Here is a 6,000-nt window from a genome sequence, read left to right as displayed (position 1 = left end):
CTGTAAGAAGAGTATCTATTGTTGTACTTAAGGCGGCATTGTGCCTTTTGTATTTAATTCCGATGCGATTTCTGCGTTTCATGGTCAATGTGAAGGTCCAAGGAATACATTGAACCTGCAGAGGTGTATCGGAAACTAATACTGGTCTCACAGGGAATGCTCAAAGCACCGACGGTAAGAAGAGTCTATATTCTTGTACTTAAGGCGGCATTGTTCCTTTTGTATTTAATTCCGATGTAATTTCAGTGTTTCATCGTCAATATGTATGTCCAAGGAATAGATTGAACCTGCAGGGGTGTATCGTATACTATTACTGGTCACACAGGGAATGTTCAAAGCACCAACTGTAAGAAGAGTCTCTATTCTAGTACTTAAGGCGGCATTGTGCCTTTTGTATTTAGTTCCGATGCGATTTCTGTGTATCATCGTCAATTTGAAGGTCCTAGGAATACACTGAACCTGCAGTGGCGTATCAGAAACTAATACTGGTCTCACAGGGAATGCTCAAAGCACCGACTGTAAGAAGAGTCTCTATTCTTGTATTTAAGGCGGCATTGTGCCTTTTGTATTTAATTCCGATGCGATTTCTGTGTATCATCGCCAATTTGAAGGTCCAAGGAATACATTGAAACTGCAGTGGTGTATCGGAAACTAATACTGGTCTCACAGGGAATGCTCAAAGCACCGACAGTAAGAAGAGTCTCTATTCTTGTACTTAAGGCGGCATTGTGCCCTTTGTATTTAATTCCGATGCGATTTCTGTGTATCATCGTCAATTTGAAGGTCCAAGGAATACATTGAACCTGGAGTGGTGTATCGGAAACTAATACTGGTCTCACAGGGAATGCTCAAAGCATCGACTGTAAGATGAGTGTCTATTCATGTACTTGAGGCGGAATTGTGCCATTTGTATTTAATTCCGATGCGATTTCTTTGTATCATCGTCAATTCGAAGGTCCAAGGAATACATTGACCCGGCAGTGGCGTATCGGAAACTAATACTGCTCTCACAGGGAATGTTTAAAGCACCGACTGTAAGAAGAGTATCTATTGTTGTACTTAAGGCGGCATTGTGCCTTTTGTATTTAATTCCGATGCGATTTCTGCGTTTCATCGTCAATGTGAAGGTCCAAGAAATACATTGAACCTGCAGAGGTGTATCGGAAACTAATACTGGTCTCACAGGGAATGCTCAAAGCACCGACGGTAAGAAGAGTCTATATTCTTGTACTTAAGGCGGCATTGTTCCTTTTGTATTTAATTCCGATGTAATTTCAGTGATTCATCGTCAATATGTATGTCCAAGGAATAGATTGAACTTGCAGTGGTGTATCGGAAACTAATACTGGTCTCACAGGGAATGCTCAAAACACCGACTGTAAGTAGAGTCTGTATTCTTGTACTTAAGGCGGCATTGTGCGTTTTGGATTTAATTACGATGCGATTTCTGTGTTTCATCGTCAATGTGAAGGTCCAAGGAATACATTGAACTTGCAGTGGTGTATCGGAAACTAATACTGGTCTCACAGGGAATGCTCAAAGCACCGACTGTAAGAAGAGTCTCTATTCTTGTACTTAGGGCGGCATTGTGCCTTTTGCATTTAATTCCGATGCGATTTCTGCGTTTCATCGTCAATGTGAAGGTCCAAGGAATAAATTGAACCTGCAGAGGTGTAGCGGAAACTAATACTGGTCTCACAGGGAATGCTCAAAGCACCGACTGTAAGAAGAGTCTCTATTCTTGTACTTAAGGCGGCATTGTGCCTTTCGTATTTAATTCTGATGCGATTTCTGTGTTTCATCCTCAATGTGAAGGTCCAAGGAATAAACTGAACCTGCAGAGGTGTAGCGTAAACTAATACTGGTCTCCCAGGGAATGCTCAAGGCACCGACTGTAAACAGAGTCTCTATTCTTGTACATAAGGCGGCATTGTGCCTTTTGTATTTAATTCCGATGCCATTTCTGTGTTTTATCGTCAATGTGAAGGTCCAAGGAATAAACCGAACCTGCAGAGGTGTAGCGGAAACTAATACTGGTCTCACAGGGAATGCTCAAAGCACCGACGGTATGAAGAGTCTCTATTCTTGTACTTAAGACGGCATTGTACCTTTTGTATTTTATTCCGATGTAATTTCAGTGTTTCATCGTCAATGTGTATGTCCAAGGAATAGATTGATCCTGCAGTGGTGTATAGGATACTATTACTGGTCTCACAGGGAATGCTCAAAGCACCGACTGTAAGAAGAGTCTCTATTCTTGTACTTAAGGCGGCATTGTGCCTTTTGTATTTGATTCCGATGCGATTTCGGTATTTCATCGTCAATGTGAAGGTCCAAGGAATACATTGAACCTGCAGTGGTGTATCGGAAACTAATACTGGTCCCACAGGGAATGCTCAAAGCACCGACTGTAAGTAGAGTCTGTATTCTTGTACTTAAGGCGGCATTGTGCGTTTTGTATTTAATTCCGATGCGATATCTGTGTTTCATCGTCAATGTGAAGGTCCAAGGAATACATTGAACCTGCAGTGGTGTATCGGAAACTAATACTGGTCTCACAGGGAATGCTGAAAGCACCGACTGTAAGAAGAGTCCCTATTCTGCTACTTAAGGCGGCATTGTGCCTTTTGTATTTAATTCCGATGCCATTTCTGTGTTTCATCGTCAATGTGAAGGTCCAAGGAATACATTGAACCTGCAGTGGTGTATCGGAAACTAATACTGGTCACACAGGTAATGCTAAAAGCACCGACTGTAAGAAGAGTGTCTATTCTCGTACTTAAGGCGGCATTGTGCCTTTTGTATTTAATTCCGATGCCATTTCTGTGTTTCTACGTCAATTTGAAGGTCCAAGGAATAAACTGAACTTGCAGAGGTGTAGCGGAAACTAATACTGGTCTCACAGGGAATGCTCAAAGCACCGACGGTAAGAAGAGTCTCTATTCTGGTACTTAAGGCGGAATTGTACCTTTTGTATTTAATTCCGATGTAATTTCAGTGTTTCATCGTCAATGTGAATGTCCAAGGAATTTATTGAACCTCCAGTGGTGTATCGGAAACGAATACTGGTCTCACAGGAAATGCTCAAAGCACCGACGGTATGAGGAGTCTCTAATCTTGTACTTGAGGCGGCGTTGTTCCTTTTGTATTTAATTCCGATGCAATTTCAGTGTTTCATCGTCAATGTGTATGTCCAAGGAATAGATTGAACCTGCAGTGGTGTATCGGATACTAATACTGGTCTCACAGGGAATGCTCAAAGCACCGACAGTAAGAAGAGTCTCTATTCTTGTACTTAAGGCGGCATTGTGAGTTTCGTATTTAATTCTGATGCGATTTCTGTGTTTCATCCTCAATGTGAAGGTACAAGGAATAAACTGAACCTGCAGAGGTGTAGCGTAAACTAATACTGGTCTCACAGGGAATGCTCAAGGCACCGACTGTAAACAGAGTCTCTATTCTTGTACTTAAGGCGGCATTGTGCCTTTTGTATTTAATTCCGATGCCATTTCTGTGTTTCATCGTCAATGTGAAGGTCCAAGGAATAAACCGAACCTGCAGAGGTGTAGCGGAAACTAATACTGGTCTCACAGGGAATGCTTAAAGCACCGACGGTATGAAGAGTCTCTATTCTTGTACTTAAGGCGGCATTGTACCTTTTGTATTTAATTCCGATGTAATTTCAGTGTTTCATCGTCAATGTGAATGTCCAAGGAATTTATTGAACTTCCAGTGGTGTATCGGAAACGAATACTGGTCTCACAGGAAATGCTCAAAGCACCGACGGTATGAGGAGTCTCTATTCTTGTACTTGAGGCTGCATTGTTCCTTTTGTATTTAATTCCGATGTAATTTCAGTGTTTCATCGTCAATGTGTATGTCCAAGGAATAGATTGAACCTGCAGTGGTGTATCGGATACTATTACTGGTCTCACAGGGAATGCTCAAAGCACCGACAGTAAGAAGAGTCTCTATTCTTGTACTTAAGGCGGCATTGTGCCTTATGTATTTGATTCCGATGCGATTTCTGTATTTCATCGTCAATGGGAAGGTCCAAGGAATACATTGAACCTGCAGTGGAGTATTGGAAACTAATACTGGTCTCAACGGGGAATGCTCAAAGCACCGACTATAAGTAGAGTCTCTATTCTTATACTTAAGGCGGCATTGTGCGTTTTGGATTTCATTCCGATTCGATTTCTGTGTTTCATCGTCAATGTGAAGGTCCAAGGAATACATTGAACCTGCAGTGGTGTATCGGAAACTAATACTGGTCTCACAGGGAATGCTCAAAGCACCGACTGTAAGAAGAGTCTCTATTCTCGTACTTAAGGCGGCATTTTGCCTTTTGTATTTAATTCCGATGTCATTTCTGTGTTTCATCGTCACTGTGATGGTCCAAGGAATAAACGGAACCTGCAGAGGTGTAGCGGAAACTAATACTGGTCTCACAGGGAATGCTCAAAGCACCGACGGTAAGAGGAGCCTTTATTCTTGTACTTAAGGCGGCATTGTGGTTTTGGATTTAATTCCGATGCCATTTCTGTATTTCATCGTCAATGTGAAGGTCCAAGGAATACATTGAACCTGCAGTGGTGTATCGGAAACTAATACTGGTCTCACAGGGAATGCTCAAAGCACCGACTGTAAGTAGAGTCTCTCTTCTTGTACTTAAGGCAGCATTGTGCGTTTTGGATTTAATTCCGATGCGATTTCTGTGTTTCATGGTCAATGTGAAGGTCCAAGAAATACATTGAACCTGCGGTGGTGTATCGGAAACTAATACTGGTCTCACAGGGAATGCTCAAAAAACCGACTGTAAGAAGAGTCTCTATTCTTGTACTTAAGGCGGCATTGTGGCTTTTGTATTTAATTCCGATGCCATTTCTGTGTTTCATCGTCAAAGTGAAGGTTCAAGGAATACATTGAACCTTCAGTGGTGTATCGGAAACTAATACTGGTCTCACAGGGAATGCTCAAAGCACCGACTGTAAGAAGAGTCTCTATTCTTGTACTTAAGGCGGCATTGTGCCTTTTGTATTTCATTCCGATGCCATTTCTGTGTTTCATCGTCAATGTGAAGGTCCAAGGAATACATTGAACCTGCAGTGGTGTATCGGAAACTAATACTGGTCTCACAGGGAATGCTCAAAGCACCGACTGTAAGAAGAGTCTCTATTCCTGTCCTTAAGGCGGCATTGTGCCATTTGTATTTAATTCCGATGCCATTTCTGTGTTCATCGTCAATGTGAAGGTCCAAGGAATAAACTGAACCTGCAGAGGTGTAGCGGAAACTAATACTGGTCTCACAGGGAATGCTCAAAGCACCGACTGTAAGATGAGTCTCTATTCTTGCACTTATGGCGGCATTGTGCCTTTTGTATTTAATTCCGATGGGATTTCTGTCTTTCATCGTCAATGTGAAGGTAAAAGGAATACATTGAACCTGCAGTGGTGTATCGGAAACTAATACTGGTCACACAGGGAATGCTCAAAGCACCGACTGGAAGAAGAGTCTCTATTCTTGTACTTAAGGCGGCATTGTGCCTTTTGTATTTAATTCCGATGCCATTTCTGTGTTTCATCGTCAATGTGAAGGTCCAAGGAATACATTGAACATGCAGAGATGTAGCGGAAACTAATACTGGTCTCACAGGGAATGCTCAAAGCACCGACTGTTAGAAGAGTCTCTATTCTTGTACTTAAGGTGGCATTGTGCCTTTTGTTTTTAATTCCGATGCGATTTCTGTGTTTCATCGTCAATGTGAAGGTCCAAGGAATACATTGAACCTGCAGTGGTGTATCGGAAACTAATACTGGTCTCACAGGGAATGCTCAAAACACCGACGGTAAGAAGAGTCTCTATTCTTGTACTTAAGGCGGCATTGTGCCTTTTGTATTTACTTCCGATGCCATATCTGTGTTTCATCGTCAATGTAAAGGTCCAAGGAAAAATCTGAACCAGCAGTGGTGTATCGGAAACTAATACTGGTCTCACAG

The sequence above is a fragment of the Schistocerca americana genome, unplaced genomic scaffold, assembly GCF_021461395.2.
Source record: "Schistocerca americana isolate TAMUIC-IGC-003095 unplaced genomic scaffold, iqSchAmer2.1 HiC_scaffold_13, whole genome shotgun sequence".
Lineage (NCBI taxonomy): Eukaryota > Metazoa > Arthropoda > Insecta > Orthoptera > Acrididae > Schistocerca > Schistocerca americana.
The sequence above is the reverse complement of the archived record's forward strand: the minus strand, read 5'-3'. Positions refer to the sequence as shown.